Source organism: Vombatus ursinus, unplaced genomic scaffold, assembly GCF_900497805.2.
Source record: "Vombatus ursinus unplaced genomic scaffold, bare-nosed wombat genome assembly UNPS02004088.1, whole genome shotgun sequence".
In the NCBI taxonomy this organism is placed as follows: Eukaryota; Metazoa; Chordata; class Mammalia; order Diprotodontia; family Vombatidae; genus Vombatus; species Vombatus ursinus.
This window is the reverse complement of record NW_020943866.1, coordinates 347,188-365,539: the sequence shown is the minus strand read 5'-3', so window position 1 is coordinate 365,539 and position 18,352 is coordinate 347,188. Positions and strand designations below refer to the sequence as shown.

At 39.0% G+C, this 18,352-nt stretch overlaps 1 pseudogene; it reads right to left on the bottom strand.

Moving 5' to 3' along the window:
* Positions 1-7,051: 7,051 nt before the first annotated feature.
* Positions 7,052-18,352, bottom strand: part of LOC114053398 — a 44,227-nt pseudogene continuing 32,926 nt past the window's right edge.

The following is an 18,352-nucleotide window of genomic DNA, read 5'->3' as shown; positions in this document are numbered from 1 at the left end:
TGCATCCCCAAACACGGTGGAAAGGCTCCTCAGGTATCCTATGTGTGAAACAACTCACATCTTATAATGCTCACACACGCGCCAGAGGGGGCCTGGGGTGACATGGCAAGGCTATTACCCTGCTATTCTCAGAATAATTTTTTTGTCTGCTAGTATCTGAAAAAACTTAGTATTTCCTGATGACCTAGCTCAACACATCTGACAACAGGCATACACCTAAGTGTGTCAAGTAACATAACAAAAGAGTAAAAGTACAGAGTGTCTTTAAAACACAGGACATTAAAAAAACAATTAAATTACCCAGAAATTATCTCTCTAGCTTTTAAAATATCACATAATGATGGGATGTATAATACACGGCCTCTGAAAGTCTACACACTTCCCACTACAACTCCTTCATATTGCTTCTGTGCTATCCGACCAGAACAACTAAAAATATCAGCTAAGATGCCATTGACTGTCATTTTCCTGATATCAAAGCCTCCAAAACCATTGACAGTGAATCTGCTACACTTAGAAAAGAGCTGATGTGATCTTCACCAAAGTATAATTTGTTAATATTAATTCTGTGCTAAGAGACTTCTTCATGGAGAAACACTGGCCAAAGAAAACCTCATCCTGGCTGATGGGACTGAAGGCCCAAACCTTTTAGTATATGTGAAAGTCAGGGAAGAAGAAAAATCTTAAAGATCAATGCCTTGGGCTTCAGTCTTAGAATTTCTGGAGAGATTAGAGAACATCAGTGAACTTCAGAGTCACAAATACCTAAGGTCAAATCCAGTTTCAGACACTGCTTTTGGTTTCAGTCTCTTCCACTTCATGTTGAGAGGTTTGGACTTGATGGCCTGGGGTGTTCTTTCTAGCTATAGGTTCCTTAATATGACAATGGACAAGCTATTCTATTTCTCTTAGCCTCTTTCCTCACCTCTATAATTGGGGGACAGGGGGTAAAACAGATGACCTGTGAGGTCTTTTCTAAGACTATGATCCTGTAATAGGGGCTAAAAGTAATGAGTAGCTAGAAAAGGAATTGGGGCCAACATGCAGACCATGTATACTTGAAAAAGTTAACAGTGAAAAAGTACACAGGGACTGCTTTGTTCAGAATGAAGATCTACCATGCAGAGGGGTGGCTGGGGGAGATGGAGAACTTGGTTTAGTTGGAAAAACATTGGAACAGACTCCTGTGTTTCCCCACCAATCTTCAATAAACCCTCACTTGGTCCATCCCCCTCCCCCTCCCCATCATCTCATTTCTCTCCTTGCTTTTGTGACTAAACTTCTTGAGAAGGCTGTCTGCAATAGGAGTCTTCACTTCTTTTCCTCTTACTCATCTTACCTCTTTGTAGTATGGCTTTGCCCCTATCATTCAATAGAAAATGCTCTTCCCAAGGTTCCTAACCCTATTTGTATTGCCAACTCTAATGGCCTTTTCTCAGGCCTCATCCTTCTTGAGCTCTCTGTCCCCTTTGACACATTCAGTCATCCTCTTCTACTTGATACTTTCTTCTGTCTCCATTTTCATGACACTTCTCTCTCCTGGTTCTTTTTCTACCCATCTGTCCACACCTTCTCAGAATCTTTGCAAGCTCTTCATCCAGGTCAGGCTCACTCACCATGCGTGTCCTCTGACCTGAACCCTCGACTCTTTTCCCTCTGTAATACTCCATTTCGTGATCTCATCTACTCAGTTATCATCTCTTTGCTGGTGATCCTCAGATCTACTAATGTTGGCCTAATCTCTCCATTGACCTCTAGTATCAAACCGCCAAGTCCCTTGTGGACATCTTCGGCAGGGTAGCCCTGAAGTCAGGGACACTTGGATTCGAATGTGGCTTTTGATACTTGCAGTGTGAGCCCAGACAAATCACTTACCCTCTCTCTAACTCAATTTATTCAAATGAAAATAATAATAGCATCTATTTCTCAGAGTTGACATGAAGATCAATTGAGGCAATGCTTATAAAGTACTTAGAATAATGCTTGCCACATTGTAGGATTTACCAAGTGCTTATTCTCTTCCTACACAGACATATTAAATTCAACATGCCAAAAACTGAACTCATCTTTGCTGGTAAATCCTGTCCTCTTCCTATCTTTCCTATTACTGCAGAGGGTACCAACAACCACCCAGGCCATAAACCTGGGTGTCATCCTCGACTCCACTTTCTTTCACACACACCAGATCCATGCTGTTCCCAAAGCCTGTTGATTATACCTTCAAAACATCTCTCACATATGTACCCTTTTCTCCTCTCACAGCATCACAAAATCACTGTAGGTCCTCATCATTTGTAGCTTGGACGATTGTAATCACCTGAGAGTTGGTTTCCCTCTCCAGTCTCTCCCTACTCCAGTTCATTCTCCACTCAGCTCACAATGTAATTTTCCTAAAATGCATATCTGATCATGTCACCACTTTTCACCCTCTCACCACACAGACTCTCAATAAACCCCAGTGGCTCCCTATCACCTCCAGGATCCAATATAACATCCTTTGGTGTTCAAAGATCTGAATAATCGCCTTCCCTTTCCAGTCTTCTTAAACCTTAAAGCCCTTGTCCTCATCCTCCACTCCCAGCAATACTTGATTCAGAAACATTGGCCTCTTTGCTATTTATGAACAAGAAAATCCATCTCTCACCTCTTCCCATTTTCTCTGGTTGTCCTCCATGCCTGGGATCCTCTGCCTCCTCATCTCTGCCTCCAGGCTTTCCTGGATGATTATGTCTGATTCATTCTTTACATATCTTGTTGGTACAGAGTTGTTGTTTTTTTTTTGTTTTGTTTTTAACATCACCTCCTTCATTAACCCATGAACTCTGGAAAAGCAGGGACTGTCTTTTGCCTTTCTTTGTATCTCCAGGGATTAGTACAGTTTTTGGCACATAGCACGTGATTAATAATTGCATACTGATTGACTGAGTCATATTTGAATTCCAGCTCCATTACTTAATACAATGATTATAGCAGAAGCTTCAATGACTTTTTAGATTTGTATACTGCAAGGTTATGTTTTTGTTTTTGTTTGTACTATCCTTTAACACTGGTAAATTCTCAGTCCAATGGTATACTGGTAAAAATATTTGACAATAGTTACTTTCCTTTTAACAGTTTTTAACTCTTTTAAAAAAACATGCATACATATGTACACTTGCATAACTTTATTAAAACTTTTATTGAAACAAAGGATTCTAGCCTACAACTTGAAGATAATAATAATATAGACATTACCCTTTATTATAAATTCTGTAAAGCCCATTGATTCTCACAGAATGCTTTCCTTAACTTTTGCTTAACTCTTGTGTCCATAGTCAACCTATGGTTGAAATTCAACCATGATTTTACATAAAGTTCAATTTCAATTGATTGACTCTTCCGCCAATAAATTTCATGTCATTATGTCACATATGTGATCTCTTATTAACCTCTTTCTCTCCCATTCAAAATGTAGTCATTATAATGAAAGCTCTTACAGCTTTGGCTAACAGAAAGAGGTGACTCTTTATGTAGTCTACTGTATACTTGCAGTGGTTGGAACATTATTTAATTCTACATTATTATCTACAAAAATCCAGAAAATCATTTTAATCAGTTTCATGGTTTACAATTTCATTTAAATGATTCCATTTTCTCCCATCTATCCATTATCAAGTAAGTTCTTCATGATGCCAATTAGAGGGTTCTAATAAATCAAAATAGTTAAAAATGCTTTAATCATTCCTTCTGGCTAAAAAAAAAGATGCAAGTTCATCTGCTGAATTATATATTTTCTAGCAACATATTCTGAGGAATAGCATTACATGTATTATTTTATTAAATAAAATGTCTTTAGACTTATCTGACTTAAATCTACTTGAAATTCATGCTTTCCAGTAGCAACCCTTAAAATTTCCAAAGTATGTATGATATATTAATTAATTTTTGTGCTGTTTGAATGTTAGTTGATAGTGACTACAATGCAATTAAATTCAATGAAAGGTCTTCAAGAATATCAATCCTTAAAGCAAAACCTTCCAAGAAATTAATGTTGGTTAATCTTGGGACTGGATTCAAGAAGACTTAAGTCAAAATTTGGCCTCAAATACTTAAAATCTTGTGACCCAAGGAAAGTTTTTTAACTCTGATTACCTCATTTTCTTCATCTGTAAAATAATCTGGAGAAGAAAATGGCAAACCAGTTCAATATCTTTGCCAAGAAAACCCCAAATGAGGTCAGGAAGAATCAAAAATAACTGAAAAGATTGAACAACAATAACAACAATCTCTTTACAAAACATAATTAGAAAAAGAATGAGCAAAAATTCCTATGTAATACTGGATAAGCATGATATATAGTAGTAGCAGTTCCTAAACTACAAAGCACTCATTTCTGTCCCAGTACTGGACCAATTTTAAGTATTTCTGTGGCAAGTTCTTGAGCTACAACTTCTAGTTTGGTTTTTAAAAATTAGATTAATGATAAATATAATGGGTTTTATTCAGAAATATTAAAATGATTGACTTTTTTATTTTAGTTAAGAAATTGTCAAATGATAATAACAATCAATGTAACTGAAGAGTGCCAAATGATGAGTTGGGGAATATCTTCTAACAACTTCCTAGGTATTCAAACATTCTTTCCAGCCTTGGAGACCATCACAATAAGAACAAGATGCAATAAAGCACAACTTCTAATATTGTTGACGTTCAGGCATTTCAGTTATGTCTGAATCTTCTTGACCCCAATTGAGGTTCTCTTAGCAAAGACACTGCAGTAGTTTGTCATTTCCTTTTCCAGCTTATATTACAGATGAGCAAACTGAGGCAAGCAAAAAAAGTAAGTGACTTGCCTGGGGTTACACAGCTAGTGAGTGACTGAGTCCAGATTTGAACTCAGGAAGATGAGTCTTACCGATTCCTGGCCAAGCACTCTATCTATTGGACTATCTAACTATACCTTGTACATAGTAAATACTTTGAAAATGCTTCCTGTTTGACTAATTGACTTCATATCCAAAATGGAAAATTCCTGAAATCTAGCAATCATGTCTTGGAAGCCCATAGGAGCCTCTGTGAACAGGCTTTGGCACACCACTGTCTTAGTCAAACTAGATGTTTTATTTTAAAAATTCATTTTAAGTGGAATTTAGTCATTTTCTTTGACTTATTTCTTCCAAATTTTGCTCTTGTAAATGAAAGTATTAATGAGTAACATTAACATTTAAACGAGGGACCAGACACACTATAGTGTGATGCCTGCTCAGTGCTATGTCCACTGCCGTTAAATCTTAACCTATTCAGGGGTGGGGAACCTATGGCCTCGAAGCCACAATATGGCCGTCTAGGTACTCAAGTGTGGTCCTTTGACTGAATCGAAACTTCACAGAACAAATCTTCTTAATAAAAGGATTTGTTCTGTAAAACTTGGACTCAATTACAAGGCCACATCCAAGGACCTAGAAGGCCACATGTGAAAAGAGTCTGAATATTGAAGGAATTCATTACATCTTTTACTTCAGAAATCATCAATTACTTTTGAGTCCCTTCTGGCAACCTTAACCGTGAGTGAGTAGTCAAATGTGCTATAAGTCCAGTAAAAATATTTGGAAATGTTTGGAAAGGGTCCAAATGTAATATGAGATTTTTGAAACACAGATGACTGACTAATTTTGTAGTATCAAGATAGACCACAAGAGAGAGGGAATTCCTCAAAGTTTTCTGTGAGCTACAATATCCTGGTTGGACATATAATGGTAACAAAGACTGTGTTATATTCTGAAGTGCTCCTTAATTATTCAATACACATTTCTTAAGCCCATATTAAATTCCAGATAATGTGCCAGTTGTTGCAGATACAAAACCAAAAATGAATCAGCACCTGTCTTAGAGGAATTTTGATCCCCTTGGCAGGCACCAATTCCTTTCAAGTAATGAATAACATTACCTGTGCAGGAGCTGATTAAACTGTGCTCTAGTTCTTTATCAAATATCTTGAAAAACTCCTGAAAATTTAACAATCAGTTCTTGGAAGCCTGATTACAACTGGGACGATTGTCTCAATCAAAGTTTGATACTTATTTAACAAAATTCCTTCAGTGTTCAGAAGAGCCATTTTCTTCTATTTCCCAAGTTTTCCTCTTGTGAATGTATAACATTAATATGTTAATAAGGCAAGGCATTGTAGAGTGAAGTCTGCTACATTTTCACTCCTCAGCTACTATATCTTAATGTTTGCCATATCTTTTGTAAGAAGATCAAGAGTGTAAGGGGCAATTTCTTTTTTTGTTTGTTTGTTTTTTTCTGTTTAAAATCTCAACATATTTTACACCAGAAGAGCTGTTTTAGCAGCACAGGCAGCAGGGGAGACACAGCCACAGCACTGATGGATGGCACATACATGGGTGCCTGCAGAGACTTGCTCCAGAAACATCATTCCCTACCAGAACATTGCACATCACCTTGCCCTGGAAAAGTGAGTCCAAGCTCAGGTACTGATGCTCTCCTGAGCCATACCAATCTTTAGGAAAACATATTAGCCAAGAGATGGAGGGCTGCCAACATTCTAAACTTTATCCTGGAAAATCCTTCTTCTGTGCTATCCTGTACCATACTGTTCATGTTCAAACACTCCTGTGAGGGAGCCAGGTTATGACCACAGTTTTCGCTTGTTAGAGACAAACCATGGAGGTCCCAAAATTCTTATCCTAAGGAACAGGCTTGGTGAATACTCACTATGCATAAACAACATCACTTACATCTGCAGCTAAATACACAGGACAATTGCACATAGAAAAGATTTACATTTAAAATCAGAAAAATCAGAGAAAGGTACTTCATAATCTGTAATTGACCACAGCTTATGCTTTGTGAAGTGATTCTTTGTGAAGAAACCTGGGCCCAAGAGAAAATCTGTCCAGAACAGCTTCTGCTCGATTTACGGCTCCGAGTCTCTCACTCACTATAAGTTTAGTGTCTCTGGAGGGTTGATAAGGGATATACCATAGTACTTGGCTGTCTTGTATTTTTCTCCTATAGACTGCTGTGTGAGCTGTGGCGCTCTGAGGTAGGTCTAGTGGAGGTCCATTAGACATGGCTTAAGACTTCCCAAGGTGTATTCTGTTTGTTGGATTAATGACTCAGGCCAGCTTTTCCCAGTGATCATGTAGAGGGCTATATGCTTCTTGGTGTAGGTGCCATCTGTGATGGATACAAACTCGGCCACTTGGGGGGGGTAGATTTCTTCAAACTTTGAGGCGAGGCACATGGCAGCAGTCCCGACCAGCTGAAGCTTCCCCCACAGCACTGACACGGAGGACAGGAACCTACTGATGTAGTTAATGGCCAAGTGGAGAGTCTCCTTCTAGAGCTTGCTGTCCTTCCCCAGTCAGTCCACCAGGATGGCTCACACGCTGTTGGTTATGTCCGGCTACTTCTTCAGGTAGCCTATCTTGGGCTTACACTGAACCTCCATTTCCCTAAGGGACAATCTTCATGGCAGTCAGGGACCTTGATGTCACTGGGGGGCTTTTCTTCCGGTTCCAGTGCCACTGACATGGCCATAGTTAAGGGAGATTCAAAACTGCCACCCATTGGATAACCGAGGGGCACCAAAGGTTTCCTTGTCTCTGACAGCGAAACAGCTGAACTGAAACCCAGCACCTCACCCTCAGAGGTCACTTTTTTAGGGATGGGAAGCTTCTTGCCACTGTCCGCGTGGGGTTCATCCACGTGAATTGTGACCGTGAGCTGCTTACTGGTGGCATTGCGGGGTGGGACACTGCCCTGGTCGTCAGTGACAGGGAAGGCGGCCACCCTGCGGCTCTAGGACTTCAGTTGTGCCAGAACCACTGCCCGGCCGAGGCCCAGGGCCCGCATGCTATCCCGCTGCACGCCCAGAGCGGGGCGCGTCTCAGCGGGGTCGGCTCCATGGGGCTGGACAGGTTGGACATTGTCCTGTTTCTCATCGGGGCGGGGGCCCGGGGCAGTCTGAGGGGCTGCGGTCACGCGGCGCTGGCCAGCCGCAGGGTGCGCCAGCAGGGCGGGGTGTGTGGGGGAGGCCTAGCCTGCCAGGGCAGCTTAGCTCCCCCTTCTTTGGATGCTCTGCCCCGGTCAGGTCTGTTCCGCTCCGCACACACGCATGCACGCAGGCACGGACGGACGGACAGATGGACGGACGGACAGGCAGGGGTGGGCCTGGGGGGCTGGGGGCTGGGACAGGGGCAGCAGCAGTAGTCTCTGCCCAGACCTCGGACGCTGGCTCTCCTCGCCCAAGGGGTAATTTCAATGGTGATGATTTAGTCTGAATTTCTATTGTAACTGAAAGAATTCATTACGTATGTCAGTTCCCAAATCCAGGATTTCATTTGGCTCCATTCTCCCTTTCTTAATAGCTACTAAGTTTTCACAAGTGCAAAAATACAGGAAAAAACAGGGTTTAAAAAAGGGAGAAAATGTAATACCAGGGTTTGGACACGCGATGGCAGACTAAAACTGTAATATCTGAACTGGCAACAAGGGGGCAGGAGTATAAGGAAAAAAATTCAATGTACTGCAACATTCCCAACCGACACCAGGTGGCACCGCGAGACCATGTTATAAAACTTAATGTCAATTAATTCTACAAAACACATTTTTTAAGCACTTACTGCATTCCAGAGGCTTTTCTAGGTGCTGAGGATCAAAGAAAATACGTGAGGCACTCCCTGCCATGAAAAGCATATGCATAAATCTGTCTATAAACAACATCAACAAAAGAAAATAGACTGAGGTGGGGGTCTAATAACTAGAGAGGATCCTGTCAGTCAGTCAGTATTTATTAAGTATCTGCTGTGTGCCAGGCCCTGTGCTAAGTGCTAGAGATGGAAAAAAGAGACTAAAGACCATTGCTGGCCTCAACTGCCTCACAGTCTAATTGGAAAGTCAAACAACAAACAAAATAAAGCTAAATTCAGGATAAATAAAAATTAATTTAGATAAGCAAGACACTAGAATTTAGAAGGTTTGGGACAGGCTTCATGTCAAATATAGGATGTTAACTACAACTTAAAAAAAAACAAGAGCCAGTAGTGATAAGTAAGGAGGAAAATGATTCCAGGGATGTTGGACTGGCAGAGAAAATCACTGGCACCAACGGATAGAGTATCTTGGTTGTGGAATACCAAGGAGGCCATTGTGACAAGTTCAAAGAATAAGTGGAAGGGAGTAAGGTGTAAGAAGATGGGAAAGGTAGGAGGTGAAAGGCATTTGATGCCAAACAGAGGATTTTGTATTTATTCGTTGAGGTGATATGGATACACTGGAGTTTAATGAGGAGGGAGATGACAAGGTTACACCTGTGCTTTAGGAAAATCACTTTGGTGGCTGAATGGAGGATGGAATGAATTAAGGAGAGACTTAGGGACAGGCAGACCCAAGAACAAGCTATTGCAAGGCAAGACCAGTGCATGCATAAGCAATGAAAGCTTGCAGCAGTGAGAAGGGGGCATATTGTAGAGATTTTACAAAGTGGAAACAAAAGGCTTTGCACATAGACTTGATATGGGGTATGAGAAATAGTAAGTAGTCAAGGTGAACATTTTGGTTGTTAGTCTGAAGGACCCAGAGGTTAATGGTATATGGTAATAGAGATGAGAGGAGGACATTTAGGAGGACAGATGAGTTAGGTTTTAGACAAATTGAGTTGACAATGTCTATTGGACATCCAGTTGCAAATGTCTGAAAGACAGTTGAAGGTGCAACATTGAAAATAAGCAGACCAGGAGATAAGGAAGATAAGCAGGACAGGAAGAATTGAGAATCATTAACAAATAAGTGGTTATTAAATTCATGGAATTTAATGAGATCAACAACAGGAACAGTACAAAGAGAAGAGAAAAGGACCAAAGATGGAACTGTGTGACACCTACAGTAAAAGGGCATGATCTGGATGAAGAGCTAGTAAAAGATAATGAAAAGGAGCAGTCAAGTTAACAGGAGAATCAGCTGAGATTGCTGTATCTACGGAGAGAAAAAAACCTCGAGTGAAAAGAATACCAAGGAAGAAAGAGGGATCAGCAGGGGCAAAGGCTCCAGTGAGTTTGGGGAGAATGAGGGCTGAGAAGAGAAGAGGATTTAGCAACTAGAAGATCACTGACAGTGCCGAAGACAGCAGCATTGGTGAAATGATAAAGGTGGAAGACAGATTATATGGGATTTGAAGTGAGTGAGAGGAGAGGAACAGGAAGCACCTATTGTAGATAGCCTTTTCAAAGAGGTTAGCCACAAAAGGCAGAAAAGACACAGGTTGATAGTGGGGACAGAAGAAACCAGTAATGGTTTTTTGACTATGGATAAGACACTAGTATGATTGTAGACAGTATGTTACAAGCCAGTAGATAGAAAGAGATTCAAAGTAAGTGATACAATGGGAATGACAGAGAGAGTAATTTTTTTGGGGGGGGGAAGATAGGATGGAATAGGATTGCTAGAACATGTAGAGGACTTCACGTTGTTAATGTGTAAGGACACTCCATCATGTGGAACAGTGGTGAAAAAGTAGATAATGGCAGAAAGTGTATGCCTGATATAAGATGAGGAAGAGGAGAGAAGAAAGAGCTCAGGGTGAATGGTCTCAATTGTTTTCTGTAAGAGATGAGGTAAGATTCTCAGCTGAGAGCTAGGAGGCCATGAGGAGTTTGAGAGGGGATAAAAAGGTTTGGACGAGCTGCTATGGAGAGTGGGGATAGTAAGTTGATAAGAGTTGTATAGTAATATTTCCAAGCAGCAATGAGGGTGGAGGTGAAACTGAGTAACATAAATTTGCAGTGGATCCAGTAATAATGGCTTTGTGATTTTCTCCACCTTTATTCAGCAAAACAAGCATGAGATAAAAGGTGGTAAATGGAATGAGAGATCTCAATCTGAAGCTTGGCAAAACATAATTAGTGAAATGATAAGCTGGCTAGGAAAGAGAAAGATGTAGAATTGAAGTGTGAATTTCAATTAAATTCAAATGTAGAACTGCAATCCTGCCTGGGGAAGAATGGTAATTGGCTGGCCTGGGCCCTGGGAGGAGTCATCCAATCAGCTGGAGAGGTGTCAGAGGTACTTCCAATTCATACTTCCAATGTATGAATTCAAGAGAAAAAGTCAATCTTCTAGATGAAAAGCAGGAGCAAGGAAGAGGAAATTCAGAGTGTGGAGAAGTAGAAACAGGTAATAAGAGATATGTTTTAGTAATGACAAAACTTGCAAACTAATTGGATATGGGGTGAGGCCCATAAAGTCAATTCACATCAACAAACATTTATTAAGTGCCTGCTATATGCCAAGTATTATTCTAAGTTTTTAGAATAATGATAGAGGAAAAAAAAAGGTAGAAGATGAAGGAAAATAAATCCTGCCCTCAAGGAACTTGCAATTTTATCAGGAAAGAAAATACAGAAAAGGAAGCTGAAATGGAGGTCAAGTATATGATTTAAGGGCATGATGGAAAAGTCAGAGAAGTTCCAAAACTTCAGCAAGTAGGTAAATGAGATGTCTGTCCTAAGCTTTCTTCTTCTTTTTTTTAATTAATTAATTTTTAGTTTTCAACATTCACTTCCATAAGATTTTCAGTTCTAAATTTTCTCCCTTTCCCTCAAGACAGCATGGAATCTGATATAGTCTCTACATATTGATTCCTATTAAACATATTTTCACATTACTCATGTTGTAAAGAAGGATTAGAATGAAGGGGAGGAATCACAAGAAAGAAGAAACAAAAAAATATATATATACATATGTATATAAGATAGCAAATAGTATGCTTTGATCTGCATTCAGACTCCATAGTTCTTTATCTGGATGTGACTAGCATTTCCCTTCATGAGTCTTTTAGAGTTGTCTTAGATACTTGCATTGCTGAGAAGAGTTAAGTCTATCAAAGTTAGTAATTGTGCAATATTGCTGTTACCTTGTATTCTCCTGGTTCTGCTCACTCCACTCAGCATCAGTTCACGTGAGACTTTCTAGGTTTTTCTGAAGTACACCTGCTCATTATTTCTTATGGAACAATAGTATTCCATCATATTCATATACCACAATCTGTTCAGCCATTCTCCAGTTGATGGGCATTCCCTCAATTTCTAATTTCTTACCAGCAGAGAAAGAGTTGCTGTAAATATTTTTACACATGTGGGTCATTTTCCCATTTTTATGATCTCTTTGGGATACAGCCCCAGAAATGGTACTGCTGGGGCAAAGGTATGCACATTTTAATAGCCCTTTGGGCATAGTTACAAATTGCTCTCCAAAATGGTTGGCTCTGGGCCAAGCCAAGATGGCAGAGTAAAAGCAGTGACTTGCTTGAGCTCTCTCCCAAAGCCCTCGAAATACCTGTAAAAAATGGCTCTAGACAAATTCTAGAGCAACAAAACCTAAAAAAAGACAGAGTGAAACAAATTTCTAGCCCAAGACAACCTAGATAGTTGATTGGAAAGGTCTGTCGCGCCAGGTTGGAGAGGAGCGCATTTTAGCATGGACTGTGCAAAAACAGGGCCTCAGCAAACCTGGACCAGGCCTCAGGGGACTGAATCACAGGCAGCTGTGGTGGTTTCTAGACTTCTCAACACAGAAATGCCAAAAACAACTTAGATGGTCAGTAGGAAAGTTCTGTCTGACCTCAGTGAAAGAGGAGCTAGATCTGGCCCCAGTCCTGGCACAGCCCCAGAGCAGTAGTTGCTTCCAGAGCTCTTGGCCCACAGATAGTGGGGAGATCGAGTTGCTGATCTGAGAGGGATTGCAGGGATTTCTTTGCTGGTGCTGAGGCGGGATTCACTCTCTTTGCCTGTGCTTCGATCTGAGTCACAGTTTTGGGTAAAGGTCCTGGGGCAAGGAGGAGCATTTGGGTGGTGGAGCTTTTGGCAGTAGTAGAGAGGGAATCCTCCTCACAGTTCCAAGGCAGAAAAGAATGCTTGTGGTCACTCATAGACCATAGCACAGGCCAGGAAAGGAGTAAACACCTCGCCCTTGATCATAGCACCTTGGAAGAACTGAAAACTTACAGGTCCCTAGAAGTATCTCTGAAAACAGCTGTACAAAACCCCTGAAGCTTGGGACAGTACCTTCTCTACAGAAGCAGAACCCTACCTTAACAAAGAGTTTAATAGTCAAGTAATTGACTGGGAATATGAACAAACAGTGCAAAAAAAAACCCCTCAGACTACAGAATCTTACTTTCGTGACAAAGAAGATCAAAACATACAACCAGAAAAAGACAACAAAGTCAAAGCTCCTACATCCAAAGCCTCCAAGAAAAAATGTGAATTGGTCCCAGGCCATGAAAGAGCTCAAAAAGGATTTTGAGAAGCAAGTATGAGAAATAGAGGAAAAACTAGGAAGAGAAATGAGAGTGATGCAAGAAAATCATGAAAAACAAGTCAACAGTTTGCTAAATACTGAAGAAAATAACACCTTAAAAATAGCCTAACCCAAATGGCAAAAGAGGTCCAAAAAGCCAATGAGAAGAATAATGCCTTCAAAAGCAGAATTGGCCAAACGGAAGCCCAAAAGCTCACTGAAGAAAATACTTCCTTAAAAATTAGAATGGAGCAATTGGAAGCTAGTGACTTTATGAGAGATCAAGACATTGTAAAACAAAACCAAAAGAATGAAAAAATAGAAGATAATGTGAAATATCTCATTGGAAAGACAACTGACCTGGAAAATAGATCCAGGAAAGATAATTTAAAAATTATTGTGCTATCTGAAAACCAAGATAAAAAAAAAAGCCTAGACATCATCTTTGAAGAAATTATCAAGGAAAACTGCCTTGATATTCTAGAACCAGAGGGTGAAATAGTAATTGAAAGAATCCATCGATCACCTCCTGAAAGAGATCCCCAAAGGAAAACTCCTAGGAACATTGTAACCAAATTCCAGAGTCCCCAGGTCAAAGAGAAAATACCACAAGCAGCCAGAAAGAAAGAAAGAATTTAAATATCATGGAACCACAGTCAGGATTACACAGGACCTTGCAGCTTCTATATTAAAAGACCATGGGCTGTAGAATATGATATTCCATAAGGCAAAGGAGCTTGGATTACAACCAAGGATCAACTACTCAGCAAAAATGAACATGATCTTTCAGGGGAAGAGATGGATATTCAACAAAATAGGGGACTTCCAAACCTTCCTGATAAAAAGACCAGAGCTCAACAGGAAATTTGATCTTCAAATACAAGACTCAAGAGAGACATAAAAAGGTAAACGGGACAGAAAGAAACAACATGTTATTAATAAGGGCAAACTGTTTACATCCTTACAAGGGAAGATGACACTTGTAACTCTTGAGAACTGTATTGTTATTACACTATGTTAAAGGGGTATACATAAAGGGGGTGAGTATAAATTGACTTTGATGTAATGATTAAAAAAATCTAATCAAGTGAGTTAAATGGATCCAAGTAAGTGGATTACTCTGATCTAACTAAGAAAATGTACTGAGAGAAAAGGAAAAGAGGAGACAGACAAGGGTAAATTACATTATAGAAAAGGCACAAAAACCTATTACAGCAGAGGGAAGGAGATGAGCATTGCTTGAACCTTGCTCTCATCAGATTTGGCTCAAGAAGGGAATAACATAATTAGTTAGGTATAGAAATCTAACATGCCCTATAGACAGTAGCAGGGAAAAGGGGAAAGAAAAGGAATGGGAATAGAAGGGAGGGAAGAAGTAGTAAGGGTAAAAGGGAAGAAAAGGGAGGGGGCTAATAGAAAGGAGGCAGGACTGAGGGAGGCGGTGGTCAAAAACAAAACACTAGTGAGGAGGAAAAAGGAGAAAGGAGAAATAAAAGCATAAATGGGGGGTGGAAAGGATGGAGAGAAAGACACAGATAGTAATCATAACTGTGAATGTGATATATGAATGTCATGGAATACTATTGTGCTATAAGAAATGATGAACAGGCAGACTTCAGAAAAACCTGGAAAGACTTGTATAGTCTGATGCTGAGTGAAGTGAGCAGAACCAGGAGAACATTGTATACAGTAACAGCCACATTGTGCAATGACTAATATTGATAGACTTAACCCTTCTCAGCAATACAAGGATCTAAGACATCTCCAAAGGCCTCATGATGGAAAATGCTATCCACATCCAAAGAAAGAACTATGGAGTTTGAATGCAGATTGAAGCATACTATTTGCTATTTTTTTTCTTCTGTTGTGTTTTGTTTCCTCTTTCTGGTAGTTCCTCTTATTGGTTCTAATTCTTACTTACAACATCACTAATGTGAAAATATGTTTAATAGGAATGCATATGTATAGCCTATATCAGATTATATGCCATTTTGGGGAGGGAGGTGGGGAGGGAGGGGGTGAAAAATTTAAAACTCAAAAGCTTATGGAAGTAATTGTTGATAAATCAAAATTGATTAATTTTAAAAAAAACATAGCCCCCCAAAAAATAAATAAAAAACTGCTTTAGTAAGCAGAAAGATGTTCACTGCTTATGGCGAGGTCATACCAATTTGGTAAAAATGACAATACTCCCCAGAGTAATTTACCAATTGAATACTATAGCAATGACATGATCAGAAAGGTTCATTACATAATTAATTAAATAACAACAAAACATATTTGGGATCAAAGACCTAGAATATAAAAAATGACCCACACAATTTAAGAATGAAAGGGGTTAATCACATGTACAGAACTCAAACTATTCTATAAGCCAACAGTAATCAAAATATTTAGAATGTTTAAGAAAATAGAGAAGCAGATCAAAGGAACAAAAAAGGGAGAACAAAAATAAAACCTGAAAGCATAAATGATTCAAGAATGAAATCTTTATTTCATAATTGCTGGGATAACTAACAAACAATCAGGGAGAAATTAACATTAAAACAACAGCATATGTCATATTGGACACTAAATTTTAAATTAATCGATAACCTTATTAACGATCATATCAGAAAAAATAGGAAAAAAATAGAGCACTTAACTTCCCCAGTTATAGGTAAAAGATATATTGTTAAGACAGTCTTCATATTTCAGGACATTATTTCTCCTGTCCTATAATTCATAGCTTAGCCAGGATCTCTTCAAGGTATGAATTACCAATTTCAGAGTTAAATTAAAAATTAATGGGCTAAGGGTACAACCTTTTCTGACCCTAGTGCAAATGGCAATTCTTGAAGAACAGAAATCCCTGATACAGGTAGGGGACTGAGTGTCCTATTAAAGTCACTATATTACATTTATGGCCTTATTTTGCAAGCTGGCCTATTTTGGTGCCAAGTAGATGGTGTTCTGTGGCACTGCACTGAATTCCTTTGCAGGATTCAACCAGGATAGATCAAACATTTTTTGTTTCCTCTTTGGCATCATCCAAGATAAAATAAAGAAGGAAAATATGTTCATAGTAGCCTTCAGGTGGCATGAAGCCCTTCTGGAACTTGTGGAATGCTCCAGTTTTAGTACTCCAATTCCCTATCCTTTTGGTTAGAACTAAAGGATAGATGTTACTTATTATATTACCTATGGATATGGGTCTACATTTTTAGAATTGATTCTTTTTATCTTTTCTGTGGATGAAAATAACACTAGGGACCTTCCACTCATTTAGGAGATACTTATATTTATATGAAGGTTCTAAAAAATACTTCTAAAAATGTCCCTTTGCTTTATATTTTACCATATGCAGCACCCAATGACATCTGACCCAGAACCTATATTATTGCAATGCCTCAGGCAATTCTATACCTTGGTATCAATTTAAATGTCCAAAATGGATTTTCTACATCAGCAGGAAGGTCTTAATTTGGTGCCAATTGATGTTAAATTTTTGGGAAAGTGGTGCTAGGCCTAGACACATCTTTAAAGTACTCATTAATATAAATTTGATATTAGGATCTGACACAGGGGTGTCATTAGTCATTTCCTGAGAACTAAGAGGGACCTTAGTTTTATAAAGTCTCTGTTACAGGACTGCTTCTTCCTCAGGATTTGATGTTTAATACTTACATAGTAGCACCATTTCATTTAAAATCCTCCGGAACTTTCTTCAAAATAGATATCTGATATTGTTATCTCAAAGATTGGTACAGTTGTATACTTCTTGAATTTTATTATCCATTCTCTTTGGAAATCAGATATCTGTAGATTCCTAACATTTGTTGATGTCACTCTGTTATATAAACATTATTATTGGCTTCCCTGCTTGATGCTGCTTCTGTTACCTTGGTTTCAACTTTTTAGGGCACATCACAAAGGAGTTCCTCATTGATTTTTATTACTTTCATCTACTTCCTGTGCAACGTGTCCTTTGCTGAATCCTTTCCTTTTCTGGTTTTTGTCATTTCTCTTTTGGCCTGGGCCATTGCTGAAAAGGAGCTTATTGATAATAGTTCTATCTGTTCAAAAGGCAGTACTAAATTAATGGTTCCTGGCTACTGAGACCCTCCATCATTGTCTAGGTGTTCTCCTAAATAGACATGCAGGAAAATAGTACATGATTTGTTAGCACTGAAAAGGATGGGTATACAAAATCTCTTGATGGGACAAATTTCCTAATTAGGTGCTAGTATTAGTGGATCTCCAATCCTATTGGATGTTTTAGGAAGGAAAAAAGGAAGGAAGGAAGGAAGAATAAAAGGAAGGAAGGATAGAAAGAATGACAGAAAGAAAGAAAAAGAGAGAGTGTGAGAGAGAGAGAGAGAGAGAGAGAGAGAGGAAGTTGGTTCAATCTGCACACTGAATCCATCAGTTCATTATCTAAAGGTGAGTGGCATGGTACATCATGGATCCTCTGGAATTGATCACAAGTCTGAAGACTTCCAAAGCTGGTTATCTTCAAAATATTCCTGCTATTGTAAAAATTATTTTAATGTTCTTCTCACTTCAGTTTGCATCAGTTCATACAAATATTCCCATGTTTTCCTGAAAACATCTCCATCATTTTTTTTTCACTTCACAAGAGTATTTCATTACATTCATGTACCATCACTTGTTCAGCCCTTCTTCAGTGGATAGGTATCTCCACAGAATCACAAAGTGAACTTCCGTAATTATTTTTGTGTATAAAGTTCCTTTTCCTCCTTCTTTGAAATATGTGGGGAGTGGTATTAGTAGTAGAATCACTGGGTAAAAGAAAATACTCAGTTGAATAACTCTTTGGGCACAGTTCCAAATTGCTTTCCAGAATGTTTAGACCAGTTCACAGATCTTCCAGTATTAAAATAGATGTTTTCTCACAGACCCTCTAGCATTTGCCATTTTCCTTTTCTGTCATCTTGGTTAATCTGACAGATGTGAAGTGGTACCTCAGAATTATTTTAATGGATAGGAGATACATTCTTCATATATATTTACATTTCTTTAATTATTATTGACAAAGTATTTTTTCATGTAG